The sequence below is a fragment of the Perognathus longimembris genome, chromosome 7, assembly GCF_023159225.1.
Source record: "Perognathus longimembris pacificus isolate PPM17 chromosome 7, ASM2315922v1, whole genome shotgun sequence".
NCBI classification, from domain to species: Eukaryota; Metazoa; Chordata; class Mammalia; order Rodentia; family Heteromyidae; genus Perognathus; species Perognathus longimembris.
In genome coordinates this window covers 61,931,992-61,956,419 of record NC_063167.1, presented here as the reverse complement: position 1 = coordinate 61,956,419, position 24,428 = coordinate 61,931,992, and the positions used below count along the sequence as shown (strand labels likewise).

Genomic DNA, 24,428 nt, shown 5'->3' with positions numbered 1-24,428 from the left:
TTCTTGGGGGTGGTCTTGCAACTTGGCACAACAGTTATGTGCAATATACAAGGACAAGAAACAGTAAGTTTTGCTGCAGGATTTAAAAGCTTTAGGACCAATTAACTTTAATACATTGAATGTTAATTTTTTAAAGCAATGTTGAGCTCCGAATAGTTTTTACTGCCTTCAACAACCACTCAAGGGCACCAAAAAGATTACACTTTAATAGAAGCAACATTAAAAAAAAACTTTTAAGTTATCTCATCCTGCAGGAACAGGGCTAGGGGAGGCAGTCTGCAGAAGTGAATCAGTGTTCAGTAGATTGAAGGTGAGCTACACTATGGTGGGAGCAGCAGAAGGCCATGAACTTGGCTGGCAAATGCCTTTGTTCTGAGTCAGAGCGTCCTTTGCCACGTGGAGGAACATCAGGTCCAAAGGCTTCTAATGACTGAGCAGATAATGTGCATTCCAACAAAGGTTGCCTTCCACTCTTCTCTACCCCTCCTCCCTGAGACAGGATTGTAGTGTCAAATTTAAGCAAGCATTTAATTTTTTGTTTCTGTTTCATTTGATGAGCCAACTCTATCCCCACAGAGGAAAACAAAGAAAAAGTATGATGAAGAGGTAATGATTTCCTATTTTAGGGCTTTAGTTGCCACTCACTGCTGCCTGTCATATTGTTTTCCTCATGTGTGACTTCCAGTTCTTAATCTCTGTTTGCTTCCAGGTTTGCCATTTGGTCAAGTCCTTTCTTCTTGAGTGTGACCAGACATGTGATTTTATTTCAATTTCTATAACATGGTAAAGATGATAGGAGATCCCTTCCAGGTTATGTTACATATGACATTAATGTCTGTCTTGTTAGGTGACTCTTGCTGGCTATAAAGAAAGAATTGGATTTCCATAGAATGGGCAGGGATGGAGAAACAGCACACATGCAAAGGTAGCCAACAGGTGGCAGACAATGAGGAAAATATAGAGTCCTCAGTCCCTAGTCCACAAGGAACTGAATGCTGCCAACAGCCACATGAGCTTGGAAGTGAACCTTGCTAGGTCAAGCTGAGGAATGAGAAGTTATAGATTTTATTGTGTATTATATAAACTGCTTATTATTCAACTTATGAATAAGATTGAACTATGATTTTTTTCCTTTCTGTTATTACTTAATTTAGTTTTAGGATCAATTTATACTAATTTCATGATGAATGCAAAAAAATGAGATTAGCAGTAAATGATGTTAAAGTTCCATGGAAGATTCCAAGATTCAGCAGCTATGCTCATCCAATGTAAGTGGCTAAAGCATTATAAACTTTTCAAAGAGAATACATAGGAATCCATTCCTTAACACCAATTCCTCACTCTATCTGTTATGTAAATGGCAGAAAAGGGTGAACACTCCTGGTAAGGATGTCCTTAGAAAATGTTCCTGGTAGGAATTGACCAGCTGAAGAAAGTCTGTAGTTCCCCTTGAAAACTCCAGATGGGTCATCTGTAGTCAGTCAGGTGGGTTCTATGGCATTGTGTTTGATTCTCATTCAGACATAAAAAGCAAGGGAAGGACTGGCCAAATGTTTGGGTGGTGAATAAAAGAACTGTGCTGCTAGGCTTGAGTCAACTGGCAGTCCAGAATCTCCCAAAACAACGTGTGAGTGTTTTCTTAGCTCCTTTAAGGTCAGATCTGCACAAAAGAGCTGGCGTTGGGTCATCTAAGGTCATTGAAAGTCATTGGTGAACGACTTTCATTACAGGAGAAGCTGAAGATGAGTACTGTTTCCTTTGGCACTAGGGAGCAGTGAATGAGCAACTTCTAGAATACAGTTTATTCATCTAGATAAAAGGAAATCATTGGCCACCACTCGCTTGCACCCAGTCGCTCCCTCTCCCGAGACAGTGCTGCCACTTGCCCCCACCCCCACCGCCCATGGGTCGACAGAAGGAGCTGGTGAACTGCTGTAGGGAGATGCTGCACATTGCTTCGTCAGGCGCTGACGTAGGGGCCTCATCCTCGCGATGTTTGGCTGTGGCTCCGTGGCTCAGGTGATTCTCAGTCGAGGCACACACGGTGGTTTCCTCCCTATCAATCTGGCCTTTGGTTTTGCTGTCACCCTGGGCATCCTGGTAACTGGCCAGGTCTCTGGGGCCCACCTGAACCCAGCTGTGACCTTTGCCATGTGATTCTTGGCACGGGAGCCCTGGATCAAGCTGCCCATCTACGCCCTGGCTCAGACACTGGGTGCCTTCCTTGGTGCTGGGATAGTTTTCAAGCTCTACTATGATGCAATTTGGAACTTTGCTGACAATGTGCTTATAGTGTCGGGCCCCAATGGCACAGCTGGCATCTTTGCCACCTACCCCTCTGGACACTTGGACATGGTCAATGGCTTCTTCGACCAGTTCATCGGTACTGTGTGTATGTGCTGGCCATTGTTGATCCATACAACAACCCTGTGCCCCACGGCCTGGAGGCCTTCACAGTGGGCTTTGTGGTTCCGGTCATTGGCACTTCTATGGGCTTCAACTCTGGGTATGCCGCCAACCCTGCCCCCGCCTTTTGGCCCCCGCCTTTTTACTGCCCTAGCTGGATGGGGCTGGGAAGTCTTCACGACTGGCCCGCACTGGTGGTGGGTGCCTATTGTCTCGCCACTCCGGGGCTCCATTGCAGGTGTCTTTGTGTACTGGCTTATGATTGGTTGCCATCTGGAGCAGCCCCCACCACCTGTTGAGGAAGAGAATGTGAAGTTGGCCCATGTGAAGCACAAGGAACAGATCTGAGTGGGGGCTTGAATATGGCCTAGTGGTAAAGTGCTCGCCTTGTTTACATGAAGCCCTGTTTGATTCCTCAGCACCACATATATAGAAAACAGCTGGAAGTGGCACTGTGGCTCAAGAGGTAGAGTGCTAGCCTTGAGCAAAAAGAAGCCAGGGACAGTGCTCAGGCCCTGAGTCCTTGCCCTAGGACTGGCAACAAAAACAAAAAATATAAACAGATCTGAGTGGGCTGCATCCATCCCCACACTGTTCCCCTCTCCTAAGCATCCTGTGACTGTGCGAGAGCCCACTCATGATTCCCCTTACAGGAATAAGCAGCTCCCTGAACACCCTACCCCTGTGGATGGCTCCTTCTAGGATGTCCACTGGACTCTGCGCCATAGGTCACCACCGTGAACCTGGGTGGGAAGGGAGTAGGGCCAGATGTGGTTATGTCTCCCAAAGGGAAAGAATGAGTAACCGTGTGTGTGTATGTGTGTGTATACATTCATACGAGTGGTTTCCCAGATATTCAGGGTAAGGGACCAAGCATTTGGAAAGCAGCTTCGTGGTTCAAGCAGTCCAGAAGGAAGAAGGCAATATATCAACCTAAGGGAAGATAGAGCCAGGGTATAGGCCTCTATGTGGAGGAAGATCCAGACCTCTATGATTCTTGAATGTATCTGGGTCTTCCATTTTTTTCCCCTAAATAGGGCTTCTCTAGGCTTTTGGCAGATGAAATTGAGAGGACAGAATCACAGCTCAGATCTGGGGCTCTTAGAGCTGGGGCAGAAGCTGTGCAACATGTTTCTGTCATTATGTCATCGTGTGTGTGTCTGTATGTGTGTGTGCAATCCAGGTCATAAGTTTCATGTTTGCTTTTTTTGTTTGTTTTAAAATACATAGCTGATGTTGCCATCTTAGGGATGGGGGCCGAGAGACTCCTCTTTAAAAAGGGTCTTTTCTCTTTTAATCCTCCTCAAGAATACACTTTTTTTTTGCCTTTTATATATAAAATAAAATATCTGCCTAACAAAAAAAAAATCATCACTAAGGGGGTGAAAAAATAGGTTCTCCAAAGTCCACATGGAAGCAGTCTATGCAAGAAAGATGATCAGCTTCAAACACCTGGCTGGTCCAGGGAAGCAAAGCACTCTACACCAGCAACAGTTAATAAGGACTTTCAATAACTCTTCTCCCCTCCCTGTCTCCACACTAGGAGAGGATCAGAAGCAATAGTGAGGGAAGAGGTAATGTGTGTTACTAAGTGATTGTCTTGCAGCTCCACATCCACCCTTTAATTCTCCATTCTAGGTTGCTAAGGCCAAAATTCTGCAAAACATGCTTTTTCTTTGCCAGATCTTCCCTCTTGAACTGTGCTGCAAGAGGGAGATGGAAAGCAGGAAGGGCAAAAGAAATGTGGCCTCCTTAGTTTGCTACTCATAATCTTTCTGTTGTTCATGGTTCCTGTGAGCTACCAGCACTGTGTCTTCACCTATTAGAGATGATTCCCTTATGGTAGCAGCTGATTCAACTTGAGATTTCTATGAAATGAGCAGAAACAGATTCATACATCTGCTCCTTCATCGTAAAACATTCCTACATGCTGACCAGTGCCTCCTCTTCACAGTTTGGGCCCAAGCCTCCTGAGGTCACTCCTCTGAGTTCATAGATCCCAGAACAAGCTAAGCATCACCTCCTTTTGGGAGTCAGAGGTTTGGCTATGCCAGATTCTTGATCTAACTTTTCAGATGTCAAGAATCCTAATCTTGTCAGGTACCCATTGGCTTACATCTGTACTCCTAGCTATGCAGGAGGCTGAAATCTAAGGATCTCAGTTCAAAGCCAGCTAAGAAGGACTGGGAATATGGCCTAGTGGTTGAGTGCTTGCCTCACATACATGAAGCCCTGGGTTCGATTCCCTGGTGCCACATATATAGAAAAAGTCAGAAGTGGCACTGTGGATTAAGAGCTAGAATGCTAGCCTTGAGCAAAAAGAAGCCAGGGACAGTGCTCAGGTTCTGAGTCCCAATCCCTAGGACTGGCAAAAAAAAAAAAAGCCAGGGCAGACAGACCTGAGAGTCTTAACTCCAATTAACCAGCAGAAAGTCACAAGTACAAGTATGGTTCAACTAATAAAACATCAGACTTGAGTGAAAAAGCTAAGTGAGGATGGGATTCTCTAAGTTCAAGCCTCTAACCTTTGTATTCTAACCTCTGTGTTCCCTCAGCCTGGGAATGGTAGCTGCTTCTTGACATTGTTGATTTTGAGTTCTCTTCTTGTTTCTTTAGTCAGATGGATAGTAGCTTTGCACTTAGCTAACATTTCTTTGTATTAAATTCTATCTCAAATAACTAGTGGATTATCTGGGGTAACAGAGAAGACCTCGACAGGTGAGAGAGAAAAGGAATACTTAACTTCCTCTCTTCCCCCTCCCCAATAGGGGGTCAGCCTACCAACCAGACAGCACCTAGCTGGAGATGAGAAGGCTTCATGCAGCTTAACTCTTAAATTGAAAATGTGGCTTATGATAGTGTAGTGCCAAGTCGCAAGACCACCACCAAGAAGACCACCGAGACTCAGACATTCCGAAATGCAAAAGCAAGGCAAGGCTTTATTTAAGCGAGCTGCAACTCGGGCCTCGTCCTACCCACCAACACAGCGGAGGTTAGGAGGGAGCCCCGAGCTGTGACTACACAGGGCTTATAAAGGCAAAGAACAAGGTTACAAGAATCAGGTGTTCAAGCAAGCAAGATTAGGACACAGGTACAAATCTGATTGGCTCAGGATTCGATTCTAAAATGGGGTTCACGTGGTAAAATGGGGTTCACGTGGTAAAATGGGGCCTGACTTCCAAGTCTGGCACTTCAATAGCAGACCAATTTTTAACTCATTTGAGCTTGAATTTGACTATAAAAGTCAAGGGATCCAGGCCCTGGAGGCTTACCACTGTAATCTGAGCTAGTCAGGAGGCTGAGATCTGAGGATTGCAGTTTGAAGCCATACTGAGCAGAAACATCCATGAGACTCTTACCTCCAATTGAGCACCAAAAAGCTGAATGTGAAGCTGTGACTCAAGTGGTAGAGTACCAACCTTAAGCAAAAAAGCCTAGCAAGAGTGAGGTCCCATTATCAACACACACACACACACACACACACACACACACACACACACACACACACATACACCAAAAGGCTTGCCCTAGTTTTCATCCAGTGACATGGAAAATTTTAAAGAAATAATAGGAGACAAAGCTATAATAACTTTTTAAATTATATCCATGAATCCTGCTTCACATGCTGGTTATAATCTGAGGCTGTAATTTAAATATCTTATAAAACTCACAAAACTCTCTAAGCCTAGGATTTCTTTTGATCCTTTTGCTACCCATTACACAAGATTTCTATTTTTCTTTTAAGTCAGTTTTGACGTCATATTTTTCTAGGAATTTGTTGTCATGCACATTTTCAAATCATATGCACTAAGATTTCCAGCTTTTATCGTGTTTGATATTTTTGTACTTTTTTCCCTAATGATTGTGCCTTTTCTCTGACTCTCTCCATGTATATACGTACAATTTGTATATTAGTACATTTCTAATATAATTATAGTATAAATTAAAATATATGCACTTTAAAATTTTATGAGTCAGTATTGCCAGGGGTTAGTCTCTTCAGAGCCCATTTTTGGTTTTGCCCATCATCCTATTGTACGTATTATTCATTTTCCCAAAGTCATTGTGTTTTTGATTATTTTGAAGAAAGTATTCTGTTGTTTTTTTCTATTTTCTAATATTTGATACTTTTGAGGTTCATTCATTTTCACCCCTTCTATTTGAAAATAACCATTTTAAGCTATGAATTTGCTCATGTGCCTTTGGAGAACCCATTGCCTTCCTCTTTCACCCTCGTTCTCCAGTGGGTGGATCCCTTGGGTGGGAACATTTTGGCATCATGTGATCATGTGGTCTTCTCTTAGTCAGACAGTAAGGCTTAGATTGAGACTCAATCCCCTTAGAAGTAGAAGCTCCCACCACCAACAGCATAAGCCACTCTGTTTATTACTACCTTAGTCTAGGAAGAAAGAGAAACATACAGAGGAATGAATCACAGACCTGATTCAGCATCTTGACTTCTCATTGCCTGCTATATCTCATGCTATTGCTAATTAAAATAATTAGTCTTTTCTTGATAATAAAATTCTTTGTTGTGTGAGAGACTGGTTGATGGGTGCATTTTGAAAAGGCAAGAAGATTGATCTTCATTGTGTATCCATTCATTTCCCTTAGGAGATAATTTCAATAATCACAACATTTTAATTTGGCAAGCCAAAGGAAGCCAACTTTTGAGAAATATAGCTTGCTCTTTCACCATAGAAGGTGGAACAATTTTGTTTTCTATGAAGACATGCATGCCTGTGCAGTATATGTAGAGAGAGGTGCCTGGATTTGTTCGATTGACTTGTGGTGTTCATACTAATTGATTGTTTGAAATGAGCCATCCAGCTGGCAGCTGTCTAGGCCACTGGAATAGCCCTAGGGTTTCTGACTCATTTCTCTCCCCAAGACAGAATGGCTCATTATTTCAAAAGGTACATGGAGCCAGCCTCTTTGCCCCAACCTGTTGCAGGTCATAAGAACAGATCTGTGACTCCAGGGTTTCTCCTGATCTGTTTTATTATAATGTCAATACTTGGGCTTGAATTTCGGGCCTCTCACTCTTGCTTAACTTTTTTCCCTGAAGACTGGAGTTCTACTACTTGAGTGGTAGCAAAAAGCCTCCCCTTCCAACTTTTTGCCGGTTAATTGGAAATAAGAGTCATGGACTTTTCTGCCCAGCTTGGCTTTGAAACTCTGTCCTCATATCTCAGTCTCCTGTGTAGCTAGGATTTATAGGCATGAGCCCCTAGCACTCAACTTTTTCTGACTTTTGCAGGAATCACATATACTTTGTTACAACAAAGAGCCTAAAAACTGAGGATGCATCAGGGCCCTCGAGGCTGAGATCAAGAAAAGTGGTGAGGTTTGCTGGATCAGTGTAGAATGGGAGGGAGAGAGACACAATGATAAGCCAGGGTGTGTGAACCAGTCTGGTAGCGTTATCTAGTCCTTTGGGCTCCTTGTCATCACATTAAACCCTCTCATGTTCATTTTCCTGACATGGGAAGTAACCTCAAAATAAAGGTATTAGAAAGTAAATAATCACTTGCTAAGTATTGTGGGGATGAATTCTTTAACAGTATTGTATAGAGCCCTTCTAGCACTTAGCCAATCTATGTAATATGTTTATTGAGTACCTATTACCTGCAAGGAATCTTGCTATATTTTATGAAACGTGCTAGAAACTTTATTTGTAGGCTAATTAGGGCACCAAAATAAACAACTAAAGAACTGTCAAAGAACAAACACTTTTTATTAAATAAAGTCCCAAAATCAACATAAAAACCCCAACTTCATTTGTCACTGTAAATCACACCTCTCCACCCCTGAAACTGTAAATGACCTTACTCCTCTGCAGAACCATCTGCTAACCCATGACAAATGTGGGCACCATTACCAGGGGCTTGCTTTAAGGAGAGTGCACTTTACTCATTATTTCATTTCATGTTTAGAAACATCACTAAAATCTAGTGAACCTTGTAAGGAATCCGGCAGAAATTCAATCTTGAAACTAGACTACCATAAACACTACAAACTTCAGCCTTGGCCTAATTTGTGCCCAAGCCTCGAATTAAGACTTTCTTCTATGCTATAACTCTCTTCTATGCTATAACACAGTGCTTACTACATTTGAGAACTCAATCTGGATTCACAATATGCTAGTATTGTGATCATTGACCTTCAAGTATGCAAATACAACTGTGGACTCTGATGCAACTATGTTTTTTGATGGTGACAGTGCAGTATGGGGGATTAAAGACATGTAGTGGGGAAAAAATCCCTTTTAAATGAAATCATTCATTTAGAAAAATCATCTTGATAACATTTAAGTCTATTTACAGATTAGAAGCTATAGTAGAGCTTAAAATTTCCACTTAAGTTTAAATCTTAAATCAGCAAATTTGTTTAGTAAAGAAACAACTTTGAGCTGGGCAAGGGTGGCTCACGCCTATAATCCTAGCTACTCAGTAGGCTGAGATCTGAGGATCACAGATCAAAGCCTGGGCAGAAAAGTCAAGGAGACTGTTATTTCCAATTAACCACCAAAAAGCATGAAGTGGAGCTATGGCTTAAGTGGTAGAGCACCAGCCCCGAGTCAAAAAGCTAAGGGACAGCACCCAGCCCTGACTTCAAGCCCTAGCAGCAGCACAAAGAAAAAAGAAAGGTTGTAAAAATGGGTGAGAAACATCCCCTTGGAACATCATTGATATGAAACTGATCTCTGAGGCCAGCTCTTAGACTTCCCAAGAAGCTTCCTCTCTGGGGCAGGAGGGTAACAAGATGAAAACTGTTGTTACCCCTTCACTTCAGACTGTGTTACAATAGGTCTTATAGAATAAGGGCACAGTGCTCAAGGTCCTCCTGGAGTGTGGGATACAGTACCACCTCCATCACAGTCTAGCGAGACTTCTCATCAGTCAGCTGGAGCACATGCTCGAATAGCTACCATGTGCCAAGCCCCACCTCACCTTGGAAATATCTGCCATGATGTTCTGTGCTCACTCACCTTCCCTAATTGAGAACCCACCTGTGTCCTTAGCCCCACCCCCAGGAAATGCAGGTTGGGTTCCAGGCCCTCTTCTGTGCCCACATTTGTTAGACAGTGTTTGCAGGTGTGATTCACTCTCTAGTTTTTCTCTGTAAGATTAGAGACATACCTTATTCAGATCAATACCTACCACACTGCACACCTTGTACTTGGTAGACATTTACTGAAATGAAGTTGAGAGAAAAAACTGACTTGAGTCACATAGTAGGACCTTGAGTATGAAGTCCTCTGGAAGATGTGGGGTATGAAGGGTAGTATGTGTATTGCTTATTGACCTGTTTGTTTCATAGGAGGAGTGTGGCACATATTATTTGTCATAGCTCTTCTGTCCAGAATCTCTGCTTTCTGTGGGCTCATCTCCATGCCCTGAAGAAGCATATCCTACTCTGGAAGTGGGGGTGTAGACTGAAGTCTGACCTCTTCCTCCCCAGCTATGGATGGGGTAGGGGGGGGATGAGAACAAGAATTAATGGCCTGTGTGGACCAGAGATGAGAATGCAAAAATAGGGAGGATGGCCAGGTGCCACTGGCTCCTGCCTGTAACCCTAGCTACTCAGGAGGCCATGGTCTGGGATCACTGTTCAAAGCCAGTCTAGGCAGAAAAGTCCATGAGACCCTTATTTCCAATTAACCACCAAAAAGCCAGAAGTGGAGCTGTAGCTCAAGACTTAGAGAGATAGCCTTGAGCAAAAGAAGCTCAACGACTGGGTCCAGACCCTGAGTTCAAGCTTCAAGACTGACACACACACACACACCAAAAAGGAGCATGTTGGTTTGGACCCACAATCTAGCTGTGATTGTGTGATGCACAATATAATGACTGTTGTCAAGAAGCTCAGTGTGGAAATCTGAGACCAGAAAAAAGGACACCCCTCCCCCAAAGTGGCCCATGGCCCATTGCCAACTAGTGGTTACTAACAAGAAGTCTAAATATAGCAAACACTCATAGAAAGCTCTCTATATGGCAGATAACCTTACAAGTACTTTGTGTGTTCATGGAATAGGAATAGCAGGGCCTGAGAGTCTATGAGAAGGGGTCCTCTGGAAAAAAATGCTGGCTACATGGAGAAGAAGGTATTAGTTCTGCACCTGAATTCTGGGGAGGTACAGACAAGGCACTGTAACCTGAGGCTGGCCTGGAGAAATGAGAACAGTCAGGCTTCCAGTAGGGGGCACCGTTCCTGCTTTTAGCTTCCTCTGTTCAGGTCCCAGTGACTCCAGTGCAGCCCCTTCCACAGGGCCCTCTCAAACAAGCTCCTGCCCTGGATTCTGCCCTTTGGGATTACACTTCCTACGGGGAGAAATACAATATGGATGGAGAATGGCATCTTCAAACGTTGTATGGGAAGAGAACAACCAGGTCCAAATGATAATATTTTGGAAAGCCATAGGGAGCCTCTGCTGCTGTTGAGTGGCTCCTCTTTCATGTGATCAAAGAAGTCCTTGTGGGGGTTCCCCCCCTTTTATTCTTTTCCTTAGAGACAGACATACCAGGGTTTACACACACACACACACACACACACACACACACACACACACACACACCCCACTGAATGATTTCTAAGTGCATTGCATTTACATTTACTATTCAGGCTCGAAAGTCAGGCTAAAACACATTAATGAACCTTCTGATTACTGCAGCACTTGAGAAATTAATTAACAACAATGCAGCATGCACTTAACATTCTCCTGCTCCCCTGTGCCTGGAGAGCTGGAGGAGCTACACTTCAATCTGCACCCAGCCAAGAGCCACCAGGGGTAACTTCAGCCAGCGAGATGGTTTGGCAGCACACATTTCATGCTTTTCCTAGAAAAAGGGCAGTCCTTGAGTAATTATGTGACTGCATCTTTCATGGTCTAGAAGTTGCAGAGCTGGAAGACCCTTGGGTGTGTCCCTTGTTTCATTTTCTTTTTTTTTCTTAGTAAATAAATATCAAGCACTAGCATTTACCTAGCCCTTCCCTTATAATAAAGCCAGCACTTAAATGTTGCTTAATTCATCAGGAACTGTTCCAAGTATCTCTCTGTGGAGGAGTTATTTGTTTTGTTCACATTTACTTATTAGTATTCACAAAACCCTTGGAGTGGGGACTCTTATTACCCACTTTATGGAGGGTAAAATGAAGGTTCAGAGGTATCACTTAAGACACTAAGGTTCACATAGCTAGAAAATAGCAAAGCCATGATCTGAATACAAAGGGATTATTTCAGCACCCATCTGTAACTTTCCATATGTGCATGTGTATCTTGGATTTTTACAATCTACATGTGTTTAGTTTACATTTAATATATTTGTATTGTATACATTTGAGTTATAAATCAGAGTGGTTTTTATATTCATATACATAATGAAATGATTATTACAGGTGATAAATAGTACATTTCTCTATGTCTTTTCTGTACCTCCCTTGAGCTGGCAAGGACAATGGAAATCAGCACAAAAACTACTGTTTGAACAAGAAAAATACCAGACTCTTATCTCCAGTTAGCCCGCAAAGAGCTGAAAGTGGAGGTATGGCTCAAGTGATAGAGCACAAGTTGTGAACCAAAAAAAAACAAGCAAGAGTTTAAGGCACCAAGTCCAACCCCTAATTTCAGAAGAGAAAGGAAAAAGGAAGAAGGAAAAAGAGGAGGGAGAAGGAGAAGGAGGAAAAGAAGGAAGAGGAGGAGGAAGAAGAGGAAACAAAACCCAGGAAATCACCGCCCCCCCAAACAGCTTTGGTTGGACAATGTTCCCACATAAGGAATTGTAAAACATGTAGGTTATGAGAACATATCAGGAAACTCAGTTTCTGAAGGGTTCTTCCCTCCACATGAAGCCCTGTGGCCTGCCTGGACTTTCAACTCTGTAATAGCAGTAATAGCAATAGAGATTAGAAATCTGGAGTTTGTTTCTCTCTTCGCAGATGACATGATCCTATACCTAAAGAACCCCATAAACTCTACTCCCAAGCTACTAGAGCTGATCCAAAACTTTGGCAAAGTAGCAGGATATAAAATAAATCCTCAAAAATCAATGGCTCTTATATACACTAACAACCTGAAGAGCAAGTCTGAAATCAGAAAAGCAACACCTTTTGTAATAGTTTCAAGTAACATAAAATACTTAGGAATAACCTTAACCAAAGAAGTGAAAGAACTCTATGATGAGAATTTTTAAAACCTAAAAAAAGGAAATTAAGGCAGAACAAAGGAAATGAAAAACTTCCCATGCTCCTGCATTGGGAGGATTAACATCGTGAAAATAGCAATATTACCAAAAGCTATCTACAAATTTAATGCAATACCCGTCAATATCCCAACATCATTCTTCAATGAAATAGAGGAAGCAATTCAGAAATTCATATGGGACAATAAAAAACCCCGAATAGCAAAAACAATCCTAAGTAGAAAGAACAGTGCAGGAGGAATATCAATACCAAACTTTAGATTGTACTACAAAGCTATAGTAATAAAAACAACTTGGTACTGGCACAAGAACAGGCCTGAGGACCAATGGAACAGAACTGAAGACCCAGAAATAAACCCACAGACCTATGGCTACCAAGTCTTTGACAAAGAAGCTAAAAATATAGATTGGAACAAAGACAGCCTCTTCAACAAATGGTGCTGGCAAAACTGGGTCAACACCTGTAACAAACTAAAACTAGACCCCTATCTATCACCCTGCACCAAAATCAACTCCAAATGGATCAAAGACCTGGAAATAAAATCAGACACCCTGAAAACTCTACAAGAAGAAACAAGAAAAACTCTAGGACTCCTTGGCACTGGAAGAAACTTACTCAACAAAGGCCTAGAAATCCAACAAATCAAAGAAAGGCTGGACAAGTGGGACTGTATCAAACTGCAGAGCTTCTGCAGGGCAGATATAGCTTCCAAGATAAATAGAAAGCCCACAGATTGGGAAAAGATCTTCACCAGTCATATAACGGACAAAGGCCTGATATCTAAAATATACACAGAACTCAAAGTTAAATTCCTCCAAAACAAACAATCAAGGAATCAGCAGCCCTCTCAACAAATGGGCTAACGACCTAAAAAGAAAGTTTTCTGAAGAGGAAATGAGAATGGCCAAGAGTCACATGAAAAAGTGCTCTACATCACTGGCCATAAAAGAAATGCAAATCAAAACAACATTGAGGGGCTGGGGATATAGCCTAGTGGCAAGAGTGCCTGCCTCGGATACACGAGGCCCTAGGTTCGATTCCCCAGCACCACATATACAGAAAACGGCCAGAAGCGGCGCTGTGGCTCAAGTGGCAGAGTGCTAGCCTTGAGCAGGAAGAAGCCAGGGACAGTGCTCAGGCCCTGAGTCCAAGGCCCAGGACTGGCAAAAAAAAAACATTGAGATTCCACCTCACCCCAGTAAGAATGTCTATTATCAGGAAATCTAATAATAATAAATTCTGGAGAGGATGTGGCCAAAAGGGAACTCTACTACATTGTTGGTGGGAATGCAAACTTGTTCAACCCCTCTGGAAGGCAGTGTTCCTAAGAAGGCTAAACACAGAGCTCCCCTACGACCCAGCAGCCCCACTTTTGGGCATCTACCCAAAAGACTATAAGCAAGACCACACTAAAGCCACCAGCACAACTATGTTCATCGCAGCACAACTTGTCATCGCTAAAACATGGAACCAACCTAAATGCTCCTCAGTAGACGAGTGGATCAGGAAAATGTGGTACATATATACAATGGAATTCTATCCATCAGAAGGAATGACACTGCCTCCCTCATTCGTAAGGAAATGGAAGTACTTGGAAAAAATCATACTAAGTGAAGTGACCCAGACCCAAAGAAACAAACTCTATGGTTTCCCTCATAGGGAATACCTAGTACAGGAATGGGCTAGTCATGGTAGAAGACCAAAATACCCCAATAGCTACACCCATATGACCACACAAGAAGATGTCAAGTGAAATGAACTCCACGTTACGGAAACAAGAGTTATACCACTGTTGTAATTATTCTCAACATGCCATGTGAACTCTGACTACTTTTTTTTCTTGTTTTCCTTGTTTGTTTGTTTGACTGAGTGGTTTGTCTAGTTTTGTTTCTCTTGTAGTCCCTTCCTGTGGCTTTACCCTCGCTACCACTGTATTACATCTGAGTACCTTGGATATTGTCTATATGGGTAATAAAATTGGGGAAGGGAGGGAATACCAAAATCGAGAGACAAAGAACAAAAAGACAAACCATTCAAAAAGGAACACTTAGAAACCGTTTGGTGTAAACCAACTGCACAACTCTTGGGGGGAGCGGGAAATGGGGAGGAAGGAGAAGGGGAAATGAGGGAGGAGGTAACAAGTAGAACAAGAAACGCACTCACCTCCTTTCATATGAGTCTGTAACCCCTCCGTATCACACTTTGACAATAAAGAAAAGAAATGTAAAACAAAACAAAACAAAAGAAATCTGGAGTTTGGGCTCTGACTAGATGCAGACTCAGCCTCAGCTCTGCCATTTCCTACCTGTGTGGTGATCTTTCAGGATCTATTTCATCTATAAAATGGAAGAATAGCTAGATCTATTTTGTGTCCCAATTGATGACATAAATAAGAGATGATGTGAGGAAGGAGCAGAGGTGTACAAAGGGCTTGATACATAGCATTTATAAATAGTAGTTATTTATAAGGATCCCTTGTGTTCTTTGCCAGGTTTTGCCTTCCACTAAGCTTCTCCTGCTTTCTCTGAAATGCTCTGCCCCAGACAGCTCCATGTCTCAATCCTGTCTAGTCTGGACTCTGCTCAATGGTTCTCTTTAGGAGACCACATACCTAGAGCAGCAACCATCCTCCTAACTGGCCTTTGTCCCAACCAGACTGTATTGCATGTGTTTATTTTCTACCCCCTTCAGGAGAACACTAGTCTCATGATGACAGCAATAATTGTGTGCTGATATTAGATTCTCGGCACCTCACACAATGCCTGGCTTATGGGAGGCCTTGTAAATAGGTACCATCTCTACTGTATAGATTGAGAGTCAACCAATAGAGCTGAAAACTGTTCATTGATCACCCTGGGACAAGCCTTGGGTTCCAGAGCCACTGGTGTAGGGATGGAGAAGACAGGGCTCACTGAAGCATAGAATTGTGCTCAGTGAGCATTATAGCCCAGAAGCACAAAGCAATCCCTGTGCTGTGCTTCAGGGGATCTAAAATGGCCCTGTGGTTTCCTTCGCTAGGAAAGTTATAGCCTGGAGTGACAACAAGCAAAAGCTGCCCACTCCGGCATGCAGCCCAACCTCTGCCTCCCACTCTCCCTCTAGGATTCTTTATTTGGTCATACACCTTTCTCAAGAACAAAAGGGATATCTCCCAACTAACCCATGGCAATGGATAGCTTACTGCTTTTAAGCTTGGGAATTATTTTTTTAATAGTGCCCCTAGCCTGGCTCCTGATGTTCGATAAGTAAAAGCAAGAGGTTTTGCTCCTGGCTCTTCCTGGCTTCTGTTGAGATGCAGTAGCTTGTGATTTGTATATCATAGCCTCATAGCACCTGGTAGACAGAGACAGCAGCTCTGTGGACAATCAGTAGCCTTTTTTGTTGTTGTTGTTGGTTTTTGCTATAGTAGACCAGTGAAGGCCAGAACAACTGAAGACTAACATTCTGGCCCTGTCTTGCCAAAGCTCTTGGACTCACTCCCAGAGGATCCACTTGGCAGATGAATTTGAGTGTGGACCGATTTGATCTTTACATAAATGTACCTCTACCATCAATGGAGATTGTTTTTGAGACAATCTGAAAGGGTGTGGAGTTTCTTCCAAATAAATGCAAGGCTTGCCAATTCACAGCACTTTTGGAGATTGTAACAAGCAGATGTGCAATTTCCAAAGTCTGCACAGAGCAGAGCAATCAAGCAAGAGGTAAAACTGAATGAACTACAATAACAATGGCCCAAAGGAAAGTATGTACCATGAATTCTACATGACCCAGAAATTGCAGTAACTCCTGTTAGGATTTCACTTTCTTGTCTCTATGATGAGCAATGAAAGCTGCAAGGTAAAGAGGAAGCTACCTTTGATCTTTAGCTGAGAATCACTGTCTCTGAGGGAGACCTTATTTCCATATGAATACACATGAACTATATGATAACTATGACAATAACTCCTCTGGATATGGTCTATGAGTGAATGCAGTCATTAAGAGCTGTAATAACTCTGACTCATGGCGTGGGTGTTGGGAGAACCCCACTTGCTTTGCTGATGTGGTGTGGCAGGCCCAGACACGGGCAGCAAGTGGCTTCCTTTGCAACTCTACCTAAGTGGGAGTTTACAAGTCCTTGGACTTACTAACTGAATTTCCTGGGCAATGTTCATATCTCTAGTAATGGATAGATTGTTACTTCTCTTTTGTGTACCAGTCCTAGGACTTGAACTCGGGGCCTGGGCACTGTCCCTGGGCTTTTTTGCTTAAATCTAGTGCTCTACCACTTGAGCCCCAGATCCCCTTATGGCCTTTTCAGTAGCTTATTAGAAACAAGAATCTCACAACTTTCCTGTACGAACTTCAAACTGTGATCCTCAGATCTCAGCCTCCTGAGTAGTTAGAATTACAGGTGTGAGCCATCAGCACCTAGGTCCTTTTTTGTCTTTTATTGCCTTTTATCTGCTCAACTTGAAGTGCCACCCCCCCACACACACACACCTGCCTGCCTGTCTCTCTGTCTCTCTCTTTCTCTCTGAATGTGTTATTCCTGGGGCTTGAATTTAGGACCTAGGTGCTGACTCTGCGCTTTTTTTGCTTGAGACTAACACTCTATCCCTTGAGCCACAGCTCCTCTTTTGGCTTTTTGATGGTTAATTGGAGATTGACTTTCCAGCCCATGTTGGCTTTAGATTGTGACCCTCAGATCTCAGCTTCCTGAGTAGCTAGGATTAGAGGTGTGAGCCACCAGTCCAGGATTCTTTCATCTCTTGTTGTCTTTCTCTCAAACTTGAAGTGTTTCAGGAGATGGGGATGGAAGAGTCCTTGGGATTTGAACTTAGGGCCTAGGTACTCTCTGTTTCAACTTCACCCAAAATCTATGCCAATGTTTGAAGGTTTCCCTGTCCCCACCTCAAGTCTCTCAATAGAAGAAATGTCCCAGCCTTCCATTGTGTTCTCACTGAGCCCAATTCTTACTGCTCACCTAGCACTAGTATCATTTTGCACCTTAATTCATTTCTGAAGGCTGAGAGTCTGTGGGAGACCCTGACTCTGCCTGGAAAATAGCAGATTCTGAACAAATGATTGGTGAATTCACAAATCTTCATTGTTTGTCTGAATATCTTCTCTGATGACGGCATGGAGTATATTTATACTTAGAAAGAGCTTGTGCCTGAAACGAGAGAGAGAGAAGGAATAGAAATCCACAGTTGGTCTGAATATAACTTTAGATAGATGGAAAAGAAACCCATAGAATGTCTACCCATTCAAGTTTGTCTGTTCATCATATCACAGGCTAATTAAGAGATAAGATGTTGAGGCAAGGAGAGTGACCATATTAAAAGAGCATGCTGTCTAGAAAGAGAAGGCTATATCTTACATGAACCTTCTAGCATGAATCTTCAGAAAACTAATTTAGGTATTTAAAGACTTATGGGTGGCCATATGGTAGATTTCTGATCTAATTGCCAAGTCACAAGGTGTTATGAGTTCCATAAATCTCAAGGAAAACAGTGATTGTTTTTGTTTAGTGACTAGATTATCTCAGGGCAGTTTCTGACGTATTACACAATGGACACGCTGCCCAGAGAAGAAAGACAGGGTCAGGTGAAGCTAAATATGAAATCCTTAACCCTAGACTTCAATGGCATCATGAGTCAGGGATCCTTCAAAAACCAGTCAAAGGCAAGCTTGTTATAAACCAGCAGACACGGAGATGAAGTTTCTGTTTCTAAGAAAGCTAGCAAGAGAAGATGGGACACTCATTGTTCAAACAAAGCTGAACATCAGTACTCAAGTCGTCTTTGCCTTCTGAGTGGAGAAGGTGATTTTTGTAATGATTCCTCAATACTTGCTGAATTCATGAACAGAACATGATTTAAATCATAACCCTTTGGCCACAATCATGATGTGGAAATATAGCAGCCCAAGTGTGTCAGACTTCTACCCTTTATGGGTTTCCAGATTAGAGGAATGTGTGATGCTGGTGATGAAGATAGGAAAAGCTGTCTAGTAGAGGAGAAGCATGAATAGCAACTGGGTTCCTTTTTCTATCAGAGGATTTCATGTTCTAGTGTTTGGACCTGTAAAGGGTATTCTTCCAGATTAGAGTTGGTTGAGAGCTGTGTCTGAACCAGACATTTCTCAGGGCTAAGAGGTGGTACCATAGAGAAAATGGGAAAGTCTTTGCTCAAGGATCTGTCTGGAAGGCAAACTGCTAAAAGAAAAACTTCTGGGAAAATAACATAAAACTGCAAGAGGCTTTTTTTTTTGCTTATTGAATTATGCAATACTGGGATTTAATTCAAGGCCTTGTGTTCTTAGCTTTTTTTCTCAAGACTGGTGCTCTACCACTTGAGTCACATCCCCACTTCTGGCTTTTTGCTGATTAATTGGAGGTAACAGTCTTTTGGATTTGACTTTGGAGGCTGGCTTTGAACCAGTCCTCAGACCTCAGCCTCTTGAGTAGTAAGAATTATAGGCATGAGCCTCTGGAGCATGGGTGGGTATTTAGCTCCAGACTTCCTTCTTGACTGCCCATTAGCCTTTTGATCATTGCTTACTCCTGAGCAACCTGCCCCAGAGACAAGCATGTGGTGTGTGAGAGGCAGGCAGTCAAATGCAGGAGTATGTGAGATGAATGTGCTGGGGATGATCCATCAGCATCTAGAGCCAGGCCAGCCCCTCCCTCTAGAAGCTCATAGCTTGAGATAGACTCATGACAATCACACCCCATTTGGCTGGGATTTAGGCAACTTGGATACTTTTACAAAGGGTAGGTTTATTTCCTTACAAACAGTAGGGAATTCAGATTTAGACTCCAGGCCTTCCCCACAGGCAGCCTCCTCCAGGGTCTGGTGAGGGAATGCTCAAAGTGGCCATGCTGCCTTCCAATTGGAAGGAAAAGTGATGGCCTCCACAACAAGGCTGTGTGAACATGAAGCCCAGGCACCTGCTTGGGGCAGAAGCTTCAGGCTGCCCATGAGAAAGCTATCAGGGCCCTCTGTGTGCAGCCAGGGGAAGCTGATGGGCTGGGCTCTCATGCCAGGCAGGGAGCACAGCATGTTCCTTCACAGTACAGTGCATCCATCTGGGCAGGGAGCCCCTACAGCCGGCAAGTGTGCCTTTGCCATTTCAAATGCCATGAGCCATTATTGTTCATTGAAATGCCCCCTATGACTCTGGGAAGGTAGGTCGCACTGTCCCACTGTTCTCCCCTCCCTCCATCCTCCCACCTGCATCAGATTCCACTTCTCCTGTTCCCACAAGTCAGCTCTACAAGCTTTTTGCCATGCTGTCAGAAAGCATGTTTGAAGCATCCAATTGCCATAACACTGAATAGAGTGGGAGACAACTGAACTTAAAATGAGTGGGGTTGGATTGTGGTTCCTGCTCTGCTATGCTTTTTGACATTTCTGTGACTTTGTGTCTTTCCCATTTTGTAGTGCTACAATAGGTACTTGCCCCTGCCCATGGCAGACACGGTTAATCACTCTCCCACACATCTTACAACGTGGTCTCAGAGACCTTAACATGGAGCTCCTAAAAGCCACTGCTCACTGATTTGAGGAGCATTCAAAATGACAGCTATTTGCCATCACTATATCATTTTGTACCAAAAAGCAGGCCAGATTGATAGATGATAAACAGATAGATACTGGGGATACATACTTACATACATACAAGGTACTTACGTACTAGATAGATAGATAGATAGATAGATAGATAGATAGATAGATAGATAGATTAGATAGACAGACCAACTGGAAACCAACAAGACAATAAGCCTGCAAGAACAACCTATTTCTTTACTAAGCTAGCTATGGTATCCTCTCTTGATCATTTTATTTGAATAGGTCTAAGGTTAGCGAGACTGAAACACACAACAATTTTTTTAAAGTCCTCTTTTTTTGTATAAACAGACTTAAAGGGGGGAAGGGATCTGAGTCTTGCTTTACAAGTCACAGAGAAAGAAAGGGAGATCTCTGTGGCTGTGACTTCCATGCGCCCCACTCTTCTATTTAATAATGGTCATATTAAAGAAGAGCCCAGGCTTTCTGAGCCACCACAGTCGTCTTTCCATCACTAACTCTGTTGTCTGGTGTGGCAAGGAAAAAAAAGCCAACCACAGTGACATTTAAGAGCACAGAAAATTAATGGATTTCAATAATGTTCATGATGAAAATTAATGAACCAATGGTCTCTCACTGAAACCGTAAAGCAAATTCCCACAAGCACTTGCAGGATGGAACAAGGGAGTCAGAGCTTCTGTGTTTTATTATCCCAGCACTCCCTATGGAGACGCCTGGAAAGTCACCCAATCTATTTGAAAGCCTCAGTTTTTTTGACTGTACAATGGGCACCAATAATATTGGCAGCACTTACCTCACTGGATACAGAAACCAAAAGCTAAAGGCATGGAGATTCTGGATCCAGGCCATCAGCAGGCCCAGAATGGGGTGATGAGCAGTAGCACCAGCCCTCCACCAACACCAGGAGTTCAGAATAAATGCCCCATGTCTCGTTTGCTTCACTCAGGGGAAGAAAGGTATCATCAGTGGTTTTTATTTGGATGGGAGTATCTGAGGAAGAAACAACATAAATAGACCTCCCACCAGATGAGGGATAGCTGGGGAGACTGAAGGAATCTTTCCTTCCCCTTTCTTCTTCAGATGTCTGACAGCAGAGCGGAGGCCCAAGATGAAAGCCCTTAATGCATGCTTAATGAGTGTTAACTGGGGAGCAGCTGAAAGCATTAAGGATCTGCATGTAGCAGATTAGTTCATGGGGAGTTACCCAAACACATCTCCTCTGGGTTCCGTTTATCAGGGCACCTTGCTGGGTGTTCTTGACATCAGGAGCCTGCTTTGTAAGCACATGGCCACTGCACCAAGGCCTTTGCCATAGGAAGTGGCTTTGTGTTCACTCAGCATAGATTTCTAGTGCATGAATTAAACATGTGTTCCTCCCAGGTCTGGCAGTTTGCCCTACTCCTGCAAAGGAAGGTCTGAAATAGCTTTGTTCTCTCCCTGCTGTTGAGGTGAGGACCTGTGAGCAGAAGGCATTTAGGAAGAACAAGGTCTCTATGTTGCCCATTAGGTGGCGCTAGAGTTCTACCAATGAGATTGCAGCAGGCCCAACTCCCTCTTAAGGAAATTCTGGAAAACTATTTGAAGCTTCCAGGGATTTCAAAGCAGAATAGAACCCTAGACATCTTCTAGTCCTGTCCTTTTATTTTATGCCAGGAAAGTAGGAGTGAGAGAGATGAAAAATATTGCCTAGTGTAAACAACCTCTAGACTCTAGCCAAGGCTAAAAAACAAGTCTCATTTCTGAACCCAATCTTATTCAATACGGCACTAAGTTTCCCCCCTCTATAAGTATGTTTATCTTGGATTCTTAGGTGGAATTGAAGTGGGAGGTGGGATTGTGAAAAATAAACACAGAGAACTATATAACTTGTGGGTGGGGACAAGAGGGAAAAGGTGAGAGAGCAAGGGAAAGGGTGACATTGTCCAAAAAGAAATGTACTCTTGACCTGACTTACATAACTGTAACCCCTCTCTGTATATCAACTTTATAATAATAAAAGTATTTACAAAGAAGAGAAAAGAAAATTAAACACAGAAAGAGGCAAAGTTGCTCAATTTATTTTCCAGTCCTGTGGACTAGGCCTCTCACAGAACCCAAAGGGCTAGCCACAAGGCCCAGAGAACCATCCTGTGACCTTTCCCACTCAAGGTTCAGTTTTGGAGTTGTGAAAGTCAGCGCAGGTGGGGAAGCACCCCACAACCCTGATTCTAGCTCTCACCAAATGCAAATAACTCCTTTCTCTTGGGTCTTAATTTCTTGTCTTACTAAAACCACAAAAAAAAGATAGGGTAAATGTCACCATTAAGTTTCTACCCAAAAGCCAAATGCTAGTGGCTCGTGCCTATAATCTTAGTTACCCAGGAGGCTTAGATCTAAAGATAGAAGTCCAAAGACAGCCCAGGCAAGAAAAATCAGTGAAACTCTTATCTCCAATTAACCACCAATAAGCCTAAAGTGGAGCTGTGGCTCTAGTAGTAGAGTACTAGGCTTGAATGGAAAGGCTAAGAGACATTGCCCAGGCCTGAGTTCAAGTTCCAGTACCAACACACACACACACACACACACACACACACACACACACACACACAAAGTCCATGTAAATGCAGCAAGTGAACCTGTTTTACTTTGGTCTACTTATGTATTTCTGTTCGCTTTATATGGTCCCTGCTATGATTCAGAAAGGAATTATAGTACAATTAAGCAAGAGGGAGATTTCATAGTGACCAAGAAAATGTTTGAGGATAATACAGATTCATCAGCAAAAATCCATTGAAAGACTATTTAGCAGGTGCTGCTTGTTTTTTATGAGTTACTGTGTGTAACAATCTGTCAACCAGAAGTGATTTTTTTTTCATATCTGCACTAGGAATATACACCAGTGAAAAGATTAGGAGTACAGGATCTGCCCTTGATTGTGTGATCCTGGGCAACCATGTGCCCTCAAAGATCTCTACAATGTAATCTAAACTTAAGAGTAATATTTTTATTACAAATGGTCTAATAATGATGCATGATGTCGTGTAGTACCCAGATACTCTTTGAAAATACCATTCCCCAGTAAAGGAACCAAACGTCTTCTGAGAAAATAGTTGATTATTAGACTGGGCCTTGGAAAACCCAAGATGATCCTGTAGATTTTGGTGGTGCCAAAAAGTAACAAAGTATCCCTGAGCAGACAATATTGTGCCAGAAGAGCAGGTGAGCTCACCTGAAAGAGCTCCCAATTGCCGCTGAACATTTGAACAGCAAAGTAAGTGACAGAGCATTAGATTATAAGTCATAGACTAGAAAAAGCCAGGAATCAATATTGATATAAATAAATAATTTAACAAGTAAATAGAAGAGAAAGGGAAAATCTTCCTTACAAAATTACAATTAATAAATGAAGAACCATGAACATATAAAATCACCCTAGAATACCATAGGCAAGATCCATAGATACTAAAATTAATGAGCAGAGGTCTGGTATTTGAAGAGCTTCAAACTATCTCCTCTAGGACACTTATTAATTACAAAAGATAAAAATATTAACTTTACAGTGGAAAAATCCAGCTGATACCACCCAAAGCAAATATCAATGTTAGCCATAACAGGCAACCTGACAACATGTGCTCCTCGTAAAATGTGCAGCCTTCTTGATCCAATTATAAGAAACCACCAATTAAGCCTAATTTGAGAGACATTCATCAAAAATCACTGAGCAGTGCCTTCAAAAATAACATTCAGTGCCTAAAAAAATAGAAAAGATGGGTAGGAGTCACAGACTGGAGAAGACTGAAGAGACAATGACTAAATGAGCTATGGAATCTGCACTGGATCCTACAATGGAAAGGATATTAGTGTTCCTGGCAGAGGGGACAAGAGAAAAGGCCATGGGACCAGCCAAGACTTGGGTCTCTAGCAGGAGAAGGCTCAGATTAGCCTCTGTCAGCCTCCTACCATATGAATATCACTTTTTTTCTTTTCTACCAGCACTAGGGCTTGAACTCAGCGCCTCTTGTTTTCATTTGACTTTTTCACTTTAAGCTAGCACTCTGCCACTTGAGCCATGGCTCCACTTCCATGTTTTTGCTTTGAAGATTTTCCTGCCTGGACTAGCTTTGCAACTTGAGCCTCAGAGCTCAGCCTTCTGAGTAGCTAGGATTACAGGCATGAGTGTCACTTTTTATCTGTGTTACAATGAGAAAGAAGTCAGGCAGACATGAGGTTGAAGACTGGACATTTGTAAATCTAGTCACTATTGTA

General features: G+C 42.7%; 1 pseudogene; it reads left to right on the top strand.

Moving 5' to 3' along the window:
- Positions 1-1,903: 1,903 nt before the first annotated feature.
- Positions 1,904-2,754, top strand: LOC125354347 (annotated as a pseudogene).
- Positions 2,755-24,428: the final 21,674 nt, after the last annotated feature.